Source organism: Leucoraja erinacea, chromosome 4 (genome assembly GCF_028641065.1).
Source record: "Leucoraja erinacea ecotype New England chromosome 4, Leri_hhj_1, whole genome shotgun sequence".
Lineage (NCBI taxonomy): Eukaryota > Metazoa > Chordata > Chondrichthyes > Rajiformes > Rajidae > Leucoraja > Leucoraja erinaceus.
In genome coordinates, this window is record NC_073380.1 from 96,422,683 (window position 1) to 96,435,747 (window position 13,065).

The window sequence follows — 13,065 nt, forward strand, 5'->3', positions numbered from 1 at the left end:
AAAGGGATCAGGGGGTATGGAGAGAAGGCAGGTGCAGGATACTGAGTTGGATGATCAGCCATGATCATGTTGAATGGCGGTGCAGGCTCGAAGCGCCGAATGGCCTATTCCTGCACCTATTGTCTATGTTTCTATGTTTCTATAATATTAATACAATTTGTCCCTACCTCTGATGCCCCATCATAGGCATTTCGCTGCAGAGACCCACCTTATTCCAGGTTTCTTTCTCCATTTCGCACATTCTGGTGCTCCTTAAAACCCACCTAGAGTTATAGAGTCACACAGCACAGATATAGGTCCCTCAGTTACCTCATCCATGCTGCTCATCATAACACCAAGTACCTGGTCCTTCATAATCCCAAGTACCAGTATTTTATCAAAGGGCCTTAGAGATTCAAATGTTTACCTAGATACTTCTCAAATGCTGTGGGCGTCTTTTCCTCCACTACCCTATCAGGGACTGCATTCCAAACTCTAGGGGAACTTTTTTTCTTCCTTATGTCCTCTCCAAATCTTACCTTAACCCCATGCCTCTGGTTCTAGTTGGCTCTGCTATGCGATAAAGTTTACTGTCGTCCACCCTATCTCTGCCCCTCATAATTCTGTACAACTCTATCAGGTCTACTCTCAGCCATCTCCACTCCAAGGAAAAAAAACAAAGTCTGTCCAATCTATCCTCATCCTAGGGAACACCATGAACTTGCTCTACACCTTCACCAGAGCTGTGCTAGCTTTTCTATCCTAAGGCAGTCAAAACTGCACACTATGTTTTAGATGTGGCCGCGCCAATGTTTGAGGACATCTCTGAGATGATGCTTTGGTCACCTAGATATTATGTGCAAGTTCCATGCTCTCTGCAGCTTGATGAATATTTACTTCTGCTCCATTCCCTCTAGGGTTCTCAAGCCAAGTAGGGACCTGAGGCCAATTGTGGCATCTCTACTTCTACCCCTACCACAGAACTAGGACTCAAACAAATTTGATGTTGTTTATTATGTAAAATGAGTACTATGTTTACATATCTGTTGTGCCGCTGCAAGTCGGATGGCACGGTGCCGCAGCGGTAGAATTGCTGCCTTATGCCCCTGTCCCACTTAGGGAACCTGAACGGAAACCTCTGGAGACTTTGCGCCCCACCCAAGGTTTCCGTGCGGTTCCTGGAGGTTGCAGGTGGTTGTCAGAGGTTGCAGGTAGTGAAAGCAGATAGGGAGACTGACAAAAACGTCCGGGAACCTCCGGGAACCACACGGAAACCTTGGGTGGGGCGCAAAGTCTCCAGAAGTTTCCGTTCAGGTTTCCTAAGTGGGACAGGGTTACAGCGCTTGCAGCGCCGGAGACCTGGGTTTGATCCTGACTACGGGTGCTGCCTGTACGGAGTTTATACGTTCTCCCCACGACCGGCGTGGCTTTCTCCAAGATCTTCGGTTTCCTCTCACACTTCAAAGACGTACAGGTATGTAATTAAATAAGCTTGGGAAATGTAAACATTGACCCTCGTGTGTGTAGGATCGTGCTAATATGTGGGGGTCGCTGGTCGGCGCGGACCCGGTGGTCCGAAGGGCCTGTTTCCACGCTGTATCTCTAAACTAAACTAAACTAAAGTAAGGATCGTATTGCAGTTGTACAGGGTCTTGGTGAGACCACACCTGGAGTATTGCGTACAGTTTTGGCCTCCAAATCTGAGGAAGGACATTATTGCCATAGAGGGAGTGCAGAGACGGTTCACCAGACTGATTCCTGGGATGTCAGGACTGTCTTATGAAGAAAGACTGGATAGACTTGGTTTATACTCTCTAGAATTTAGGAGATTGAGAGGGGATCTTATAGAAACTTACAAAATTCTTAAGGGGCTGGACAGGCTAGATGCAGGAAGATTGTTCCCGATGTTGGGGAAGTCCAGGACAAGGGGTCACAGCTTAAGGATAAGGGGGAAATCCTTTAGAACCGAGATGAGGAGAACTTTTTCCACACAGAGAGTGGTGAATCTCTGGAACTCTCTGCCACAGAGGGTAGTTGAGGCCAGTTCATTGGCTATATTTAAGAGGGAGTTAGATGTGGCCCTTGTGGCCAAGGGGATCAGAGGGTATGGAGAGAAGGCAGGTACGGGATACTGAGTTGGATGATCAGCCATGATCATATTGAATGGCGGTGCAGGCTCGAAGGGCCGAATGGCCTACTCCTGCACCTAATCTCTATGTTTCTATGTTTCTATGTTTCCATTTCTATGACAATAAACCATTCTTGGCTCTGGAACATTTCAGTTAAATGTCCAAAATCTTGGCCAAAGGCATAATGAGTGATGTGGAAAAGCTGAGAAAGGTGGAATCTGTTTAAGGATCCTCTTGGGAAAGCTGTGGACTACAATCAATTATTTTTGTATTATCTGAATTTCAGGATATCCTTTTACTACATCAGTGTGACTGACATGGAGATTACTGGGCGACAATAAGGAAATGAAATGGCAATAGTTAAACGAATCACTTAATCTATAAAGGAACACCATCCAGGTCTCAAATTAGAATAACAATTTTATTATAATATTTAACTATATCATGCTGTGCACTACATTTAGAACTTTGATTTTTGCAATTCACAATTACTACAAGATACAGACTCCTCTCCTTTATAGCTGCAACTCGACTTGAATTGTTCCCAACTACGGCTGCTGTCTGTACGGAGTTTGTACGTTCTCCCCTCGACCTGTGTGGGTTTTCTCCGAGATCTTTGGTTTTCCAAAGATGTACAGGTTTGCAGGTTAATTGGCTTGGGTACAAGTGTAAATTATCCCTAGAGTGTGTTGATGTGTGGGGATCGTTGATCAGTGCGAATTCGGTGGGCGTGTATCTTTAAACTAAACAAATATAAACAAAGCAGGGAGCACATTGAATCAACAGTTAGTGTTGCTGACACAGCCCCAGAGAGCGTGGTCTCATCCTGACCTTGGGTGTTGAATGCATGGACAGTGCTTGTTCTCGCTGGTTTCCCTGGTTTCGTCCTGCATTCCAAAGACATTTCAGTAGGTTAATTGGCTATTGGAGATTTCCTCAGTGTCAATAAATTGCAGAATAAGTGTGAAAAGGAATAAATTCCAGGGTTACATGGAAATAACGATAGGGTTGTCTCGACCCAAAATGTCACTCATTCCTTCTCACCAGAGATGCTGCCTGTCCCACTGAATTAAGGGTCTGTCCCACTTAGGCTATTTTTTAGGCGACTACAGGCGACCAGGCTGTTGCCACATAGTTGCCAGGGTGTCGCCTGTATGGTCGTGAGTAGTCTCCTCAGTCGCCCAGAGAGTCGTAGCATCTTTCTGGTCACCGCTGGATTTTCAGCATGTTCAAACATTTTCGGCAACAGTGGTTTGACGCCAATGAGTGTAGCTTGACTTCTCCTGACATAGGTGCTGTCGAAGGTTGTCACCAGATGACGTAAGTTGTCGCCGGTGCTGACTTTGGTGAAGTCCATCGGCGACTACCTACGCCAACTGGCGACAGGTACCGGCGGCTGAATTGTCTTCTGTTGTCACCGATAGGGTCGTCAGAGGCCGGTTCTCTGGATACTTTCAAGAGAGAGCTAGATAGAGCTCTTAAAAATAGCAGAGTCAGGGGATATGGGGAGAAGGCAGGAACGGGGTACTGATTGTGGATGCTGAGTCATGATCACATTAAATGGCGGTGCTGGCTCGAAGGGCCGAGTGGCCTACTCCTGCACCTATTGTCTATTATCTATTGTCTATTGTAGCTTGTCGCGGGTGGACGTAGGTTTGTCATAGTCGTGGTCGTAGGTGGACGTCCAAATGGGTCACCGGTTGTCAGTAGCTTGCAGTAGCTTGACGTAGACGAGGTGGTAGGTTGTTGTAGCCTGTCGTAGACATTGCCGTGGGGGGGGGGGGGGGGGGGGGGGGGGGGGGGGGGGGGGGGGGGTCAGTCACCGTTTTTTCGGTGTCCTGCTACGACTATGACAGTCGCCAGCAGTCGTCTAAAAAAACACTTAAGTGGGACAGGCCCTTTAGTCCAGCTTTTTATGTCAATCTTTACCCACCTGATACTCAGCATGGAAACAATGGACTGAAAGGCCTGTTTCTGAATCGTTGTAAATATAAGATAGATTGTAAAAGATAAGAAGCAATTATAGAATTGATCCCAACAGAGCAAATATATCAATACCATTCCTCCCACCAAGCTCTTCCCACAAAATGTTGCAAATTGTTCCTCCTCATTTGTGTGTCTAATTCCCTTTGGGAGGCCCTGTTTGTTTCAATTCCCATTAGTCCTTCGGGCACTGAATTCCAGATTACAGCTACTCTGCTTTAATAAGATGTTTTCTTCTGCTTAAAAACGTTATTCTGTTCGCCGTCTTGTACCTTTGCTCAGAACACTTGAACCTGTCCTTATTCCCTCGGATCTCTTGGATTCCTCTACCGCACCCCCTAAAATGACCCAAATGAGTGATTTCACCGTGGTTCCCATACATGAAGTGTTCAAAAAGATTTTGGTAACTTTACCCTGTGAACATTCCAACGTGGTCTTCATCACTAAGTATTTACGTTGCTTTGATGTGAAGGCATTCTCTGTTAAGATGCTGCAGAGTCTTCAGGCTGCAACAAAGGCCTTACTGTCTCAAAATAATGACCAATCGAATGTAAAAATAAACTGAAAGGATCACATGCTTGCTTCTGAATTATTCATCTATGTGATGTGATGGTTCTGTTTTAGACATGCTTGTGACTTTGCACTTTATTGGCTGTGATTGACAGAAATTGAAGAAGGGAGTGCCTCTGACAGGAAACTATTGTGTGACAAGCTTGTGAGAGACCAGTGCATATAGGTTTAGTTTGGTTTAGAGATACAGCGCGGAAACAGGCCCTTCGGCCCACTGAGTCCGCACCGTCCAGCGATCCCCACACATGAATGCTATCCTACACCCTCTAGGGACAATTTACACATACACTAAGCCAATTAGCCTCTATCCCTGTACGTCTTTGGAGTGTGGGAGGAAACCGAAGATCTCGTAGAAAACCCACACGGTCATGAGGAGAACGTACAAACTCCGTACAGACAGCACCCATGGTCGGGATCGAACCCGAGTCTCCGGCGCTGGAAGCATTAAGGCAGCAACATCTACCTCTGTGCCACCTTGGCCGCCCACTGTGTAAAATTGTAACCATGAACTGCACTTGGTCTGCCTGTAGACACCAGAAACATTCAAAATAGGAGAACGCCTTTTATTTTAGAAAAGGATTAAATAAAATCCATGTGTCCCATAACAACCTATTACCATCATTCCCTTTCCCAGGCCAGTACCAAGAGGAGGGTGGAAACATACTGTTGCCCAATGTTTTGCAAAGACATGAAAGGAAGAGTGTGTGTATGTAGTCGCCTCATTCTTTAGAAGTTGATAAGGTGGAGGAGTCCTAGTGGAGGACTAGATCTTCATTGCTAACACCCAGACTGCATGGCCACTGGTAGGTGCCTGTTTTTTGTGAATGTTTTGTATGGACCATCCTTCTATCATCCACTGGCTTTACCTGCTTAACAGACCAATGATTCATCTACACTAATCCCATTTGCCCTCATTTGGACTATACGTGCTATATTTAAGAGGGAGTTAGATGTGGCCCTTGTGGCTAAAGGGATCAGGGGGTATGGAGAGAAGGCAGGTATGGGATACTGAGTTGGATGATCAGCCATGATCATATTGAATGGCGGTGCAGGCTCGAAGGGCCGAATGGCCTCTACTCCTGCACCTATTTTCTATGTGTCTATGTCTATGTATACCCGTTTATGCCTTGCCTGTTTAAGTGTCTGTGTAAATGAAAAAGAGCAATAGAAAAACAGAACAATCCCAAGAGTTGCTTATTGATATTAGTCCTTATGCCATTGGTGTACAGGTATATTTTGTGACTCAGTCAACTGGAAATGAATGTGACTTGGGAAAACTGTCATTTGATTCCTTCCATGCAAATGTGCCCTCACTTACACTCCAGAGTGTTGTTATTACATTAAGCAAGTACAATTCTCGCACTAAATCCTGCACCTGCTGCCATTGCTAATTCAGAATGGAAAGCATTTCTCAGAATGATGTGTCAATGGAAGAATTGCCAGAACTCTTTGTTTCTGCACTTCTGACGTTGCGGCAGCTGGTATGGCTTCTCTGATTGGTTATCTAGTAAGTGAATTCATTTCAAATCATCTGCTTAAGAACCAGTGGGAAGAAGCTGGGAAATGATTTAATGGAGCAAATTGTTACGATCTGCAACTTACAGAGAAGCGAAGGTAGACGCTCCCGCCCCCACGAGTCTCGGGCAGGTGGGGCTCGTCAGCCTGGGAAGGCAGTCCATCTAGGAGAGGGAAAACTCTGATTTAAAACCTCCACTGCCTTGTGGCCATATCCAGTCATGGAAAAGGCTCCAGGAGTAAACCTCAAGAAAATCTGGAGTCGGAGCCCCTAAGGCAGTTCGTCGTTGTCTACAACCTCGCTCTGGCAGCTCCTGCGACGCTGCTGGTGCCAAACAGTAATGGTCCTGCTGTTCCTTTGGATCGATCAGCGACGTGGAGAGGGCGGACATGCTGCATGGGCTACATCCTTTCCTCCATATGACATCGCCCAGGCTTGCATCCAATCAGGATGCATCACCCATGGTCAGTCATGACCGAGGGGGGCTACTAACTATAAAAAATTGATCAGTCCTGAGTAATACATTTCTATTGTACTACACTACGGACTTTGTAGTTTAGTTTAGTTTATTGTCATGTGTACAGAGGTACAGTGAAACGCTTTTTGTTGCCACCGATCCAGTCAGCGTAGCACTAATATCGATGAATAAGTCAGAAGCAAGCATGTGATTCTTTCAGTTTATTTTTACATTCGGATAGTCAACATTATGAGACAGTAAGGCCTTTGTTGCAGCCTGAAGGCTCTGCAGCATCTTAACAGAGAATGCCTTCACATCAAAGCAACATAAATACTTAGTGATGAAGACCACGTTGGAATGTTCACAGGATAAAGTTATCGGAATCTTTTTGAACACATCATGTATGGGAACCACGGTGAAATCACTCTTTTGGGTCATTTTAGGGGTGCGGTAGAGGAAGTCAAGAGAACCAAGGGAATAAGGCCAGGTTCAAGTGTTCTGAGCAAAGGTACAAACGGTGAACGGAATAACATTTTTAAGCAGAAGAGAACATCTATTTAATCAGAGAATAGCTGTAATCTGGAATTCAGTGCCCGAAGGAATTGAAGCAAACAGGGCCTTCTAAAGGGAATTAGTCACACAAATGAGGAGGAAGAATTAGCAAGGTTGTGTGGAGAGAGCTTGATGGGAGGAATGGTATTATTAGAATTGCTCTAATGGCATGATTACAATCAAGCTGTCCACAGTGTCTTGACCCAGGCATAAAGGGAATAACATATAGTGCAAGTCTGATTAAAGATAGTCCATGGGTCTCCAATGAGGTAGATGGTAGCTCAGGACCGCTCTCTATTTGTTGATAGGATGGTTCAGTTCAGCTTCGGACTATCTTTAATCACACTTTACTGAAATTGAAAGGGAAGGTCCTCACTGTTAGAAGGGTTTCTCCCTTTTTGCTTTGAATCAAACCCACCAGAGGAAATACTTTCCCTTCCATCACCATTTCCAATTGCAATAAGATCAGGCCTCAATCATGCTTACATAATCAAAGCTCATAACCATTCTCCTTTGCCAGTGGTAACTCAGTGGAATCGTCGTCTCTGGGACAACTCAACAGGCCTGAAACACAAAAACTCAGACTACCTTACTAGTGTGGAGGTGAGGGAGTGTTGCACAAACATTTTCATTTGGATAAGACTTCCTTTGACTGCTGCCTGTTCTCTTGGGTGGGTGGAACAGTCCTCAGGTACTCTATGGTGAAAAACAGCTACGTTATCCTGGAAATATGCATTCCTCAATGAACATTGGTATTCGTGGACCTTCCTGTGTGCCTTAGCTTTCAAGCAAGAAAATGCATATTACAGCAGTCACAGGGATAATGTAATGATTATGTTGAAAATGTATTGAAATAACTAAGCCAGTGCACCTTGTATTATTTTTTCAAGCTTGCTTGGGCACGATGGGATGCCTGGTATCCCCAGTGTTACTTGGTGGTAAAATGTGGATGCAAACAACAGGCAAGCTTTTCTGATGACTAAAATGAGTATATGAGATGTGAAGACGCAAACGGGTGGAGAATGAAACCTAATTTACATGGTAAATGGTAGGGAATTGAAGAATACATGGTAAATGGTAGGGAATTGAAGAATTACATGGTAAATGGTATTGAATTGAAGAATACATGGTAAATGGTAGGGAATTGAAGAATGTAGGTGAACAGAGGGATCTGGGAATAACTGTGCACAGTTCCCTGAAAGTGGAATCTCATGTAGATAGGGTGGTAAAGAAAGCTTTTGGTGTGCTGGCCTTTATAAATCAGAGCATTGAGTGTAGAAGTTGGGATGTAATGTTAAAATTGTACAAGGCATTGGTGAGGCCAATTCTGGAGTATGGTGTACAGTTTTGGTCGCCTAATTATAGGAAGGATGTCAACAAAATAGAGTGAGTACAGAGGAGATTTACTAGAATGTTGCCTGGGTTTCAGCAACTAAGTTACAGAGAAAGGTTGAACAAGTTAGGGCTTTATTCTTTGGAGCGCAGAAGGTTAAGGGGGGACTTGTTAGAGGTTTTTAAAATGATGAGAGGGATAGACAGAGTTGACGTGGAAAAGCTTTTCCCACTGAGAGTAGGGAAGATTCAAACAAGGGGACATGACATGAGAATTAAGGGACTGAAGTTTAGGGGTAACATGAGGGGGAACTTCTTTACTCAGAGAGTGGTGGCTGTGTGGAATGAGCTTCCAGTGAAGGTGGTGGAGGCAGGTTTTTTTTTTATCATTTAAAAATAAATTGGATAGTTATATGGATGGGAAGGGAATGGAGGGTTATGGTCTGAGCGCAGGTATATGGGACTAGGGGAGATTATGTGTTCGGCACGGACTAGAAGGGTCGAGATGGCCTGTTTCCGTGCTGTAATTGTTATATGGTTATATGGTAATGCTCCAAGGAAGACAATATCTTGTAATGAGGTTGGTGATGGGCTGATATCAAAGACTTTTTGCTCATGGAATATGAATGCCATGCTGAGTGATAAGGTATGAATGTTACTCATTAATCATGGCTTGTACCTCCAGCCTCGCTGCTCTGCAATGCTGCTCCTAGCTCTCCCACGTTGTTTCATTGTGACATTCCACAAACACTCATTGGCTCATATCATACACATTATGGCTCGATCATTGGGAGAGGAAGACACATTCTCCAGGCACCTTACACATACACCACTAAGTTGCAGGGAGAGGGAGCAGACAACCTGCTTGGCTGCTACAAGAGGAGGTATCCAAGCACTATTGTGCAGTCACCATCCTTGTAGAAGGACCCTTGCTGGCCATCATGGGCAGGAGAGGAGGTCAAGGCTGTGGTTTCCTCTCTATCACTTCCTACTGCTACCTTACACAACACAGACTGCAAGACAAGTGGAAATGCCTAGTTTCCAATGTCAAGAAAATCTTCCTCCAAGCACCATCACGTGCGCAGTTGTTCAAGAAATGGCACCCGAGATTCCGCTACCTCCTCGATGTATTTTGACCAGGTGGGGTACATGGCTCTCTGCTGTACTCTACTATACTGCAAATTTTGAAAAGATAAGATAAATCGTCAACTGTTTTGAAGAAGAATCTGCCGCAGTCAGGATCGTCAGTGAAATCATGCAGAAAAAGTCCCTCCACCGCGATCTTGTGTTTATTGCTTCTAATTTTGCAAACTTCCCACAAGCTCTCACTTCCCTTGAGAAACGTGGCGAAACATTAATGAATAACTTACAGGTTTTCAACAAAGTAACTGACGATATTTGTAAAGTGTTTAAGAGGGAACTGCAGATGCTGGAGAATCGAAGGTTACACAAAAAAGCTGGAGAAACTCAGCGGGTGCAGCAGCATCTATGGAGCGAAGGAAATAGGCAACGTTTCGGGCCGAAACCCTTCTTCAGACTGATCGGGGACGGGGGTGGGCGGGGACAAGAAAGGGAAAAGGAGGAGGAGCCCGAAGGCTGGGGGATGGGAGGAGACAGCAGGGGGGCTGAGGAGGGGGAGGAGACAGCAAGGACTAACAAAATTGGGAGAATTTGATGTTCATGCCCCCGGGATGCAGACTCCCCAAACGGAATATGAGGTGCTGTTCCTCCAATTTCCGGTGCTGCTCGCTGTGGCCATGGAGGAGACCCAGGACAGAGAGGTCGGAGACGGAGTGGGAGGGGAAAGTGCTGAGCCACCGGGAGGTCAGTTTGGTTATTGTGGACCGAGCGGAGGTGTTCGGCGAAACGATCGCCCAACCTCCGCTTGGTCTCACCGATATAGATCTGCTGACATCTAGAGCAGCGGACGCAATAGATGAGGTTGGAAGAGATGCAGGTAAACCTCTGTCGCACCTGGAACGATTGCTTGGGTCCTTGAACGGAGTCGAGGGGGGAGGTAAAGGGACAAGTGTTGCATCTCTTGCGGTTGCAAGGGAAAGTGCCCGGGGAGGGGGTGGTACGAGAGGGAAGGGAAGAATTGACAAGGGAGTTATGGAGGGAGCGGTCTTTGCGGAAGGCAGATATGGGGGGAGATGGGAAGATGGCGAGTGGTGGGGTCACGTTGGAGGTGGCGAAACTGACGGAGGATTACTTTTTGTATGTGACGGCTGGTGGGGTGATATTTGTAAAGTTCCTGGCGATCTAGGTAAAGACATACAAGGAAAATGTGAGAGAGTGATTTTGTGAGAGAGTGATTTGGTGAGAGAATGATTTTTGGCTAACAAAGATCATGAAGAAATAGAAAACATAGCTAAAGTTCTCAAAGGTAGCTATAATGCCACAAGATATCGACATGAATATAGAGTCTGTAGCTTGTTTCGGATATGCACCAGTGGCCTCAGCTGAGATAAAAATAAGTTTTTCACAACTGAAACATATTCTGTCTGACGGACGGCATATTTTAACACCAGATAATTTGAAAAAAATGCTAGTAATTATGTGCAACCAGGCAACTTTGGTCATTTAATGTAGTATACCTTTATATTATCATTTTAAACCATATTTTGGTGGTGGAAATAAATGCTTTTTTTTGTCAATAAATGCCCTTTTCAGGCCTTTTTTGTAATTTTATTCTGCCTTTTTGCCTGCCTATTTCAGAGTTTTTTAGTGCCTAAACACCCTGGCTCTACTGATCACTGTTACCCTTAGCTTTGTGCTACGTTTGCGATCTTGATCATCTAATGCCTTCTTCTCCATCAGCCAAATTCTGTACTGACCGATGGCAATGGTGAATTTTATCATTCATGTTTGCCTTGGCTGTGAGGTGGTTCCTGAGTTAAGGGAAGCAGACCACATTTCCCAAGTCTCATTGTGGACCTTATTGGCGGATGTTCCATGAGGACAGCGAGTGATTACCTTGGTGGAGGACCTTTGGGTCTGGGCGACACAGTGGTGGAGCAATTGAGTTGTTGCCTTACAGCGCCAGAGACCCAGGTTCGATCCTATCTGTGGGTACTGCCTGTACGGAGTTTGTACGTTCTCCATGCGACCTGCATAGGTTTTCGCCGGGTGCTCCAATTACCTCCTACTCTCCAAAGATGTACAGGTTTGTAGGTTAATTGGCTTCCATAAAATTGTAAATTGTCCATAGTGTGTGCATGGGATAGTGTTAGTGTGCAAATATCGCTGGTCGGTGCGGACTTGGTGGGCTGAAGGGCCTATTTCCACGCTGTATCTCTAAACTAAACTAAACTGGTTTGCAGATATTAGATGTTTTGTCCATTATCTTATTTAGGCAAGGCAGCGCCTTTACCACCTCAGGCAATTGAGGAAATTCAGAGTGTCTCCGAGGATCCTCCAGTGCTTCTACGCAGCGGCGGTGGAAAGCATCTTGTCCGGGAACATTACCATCTGGTTTGGGAATTGCTCTGTCAAGGACAAGAAGGCTCTGCAGAGAGTAGTGCGTTCGGCCGAACGCACCATGGGAACTTCACTCACCCCCCTGCAGGAACTATACAACAGGAGGTGCTACTCCAGAGCAAATAAAATCATGGGAGACCCCTTCCACCCCTGCAACGGACTGTTCCAGCTGCTATGGTCAGGCAAACGCCTCCGTTGCCATGCGGTGAGAACGGAGAGGTTGAGAAGGAGTTTCTTCCCAGAGGCAATTCGGACTGTAAACTCCTATCTCACAAGGGACTAACTCTACAGAACGTTTTTCCTTCCATTATTTATTCTGTAAAAGAATATGTGTGTTATGATTGTGTTTATAATTTGTTTGGTTGTTTTGTTGTTTGTCTTTTGCACAAAAGTCCACGAGCATTGCCACTTTCATTTCACTGCACATCTCGTATGTGTATGTGACAAATAAACTTGACTTGACTTGACTTGACTAGTGGGGCAAATGTTAACTTTGAGTGTATTCTCCAACTATTCAAAAATGCAAATAAGGTTGCGAAGGGGTGAACTTGACTCAGAAATGCCAGCGGTGCAGTTTGAACATTTTCCCAATAGAACTGAGAATGGACTGATTTGACAGTCTGAAGAAGGGCCTCGACCCTTCTCTCCAGAGATGTTGCCTGTTCCGTTGAGTTATTCCAGCATTTTGTGTCTACTGAGAATTGACTTCCATTCAATGGGAAGCTCGTTGGATCCAAGGTGAGGCACTGCATAAGAAAAATTGCTGATCTTATGACAGACTTGGTTGACACCAGTCTACACTGACATCGGGTCTCTCATGGACCATTTTGTTAGGACCATGACTTCCATGCCATTGTATAATAGACATAAGATGGAGATAAATTTCTGTGAACATTTTAATTTGAGAAGGATGTGTGACAAACCCTTTAGATTGATGAGGTCAAGTAAAGATACATAAAGTGGCTGATATGGCCCTTCATTCCAAGAGCGGTGTGCATGTGCCGTGATGATCATGTTGATTCTCCTTCTGGATGGAATCCATGCTGGGAGCCATCCTGAAAGCACTG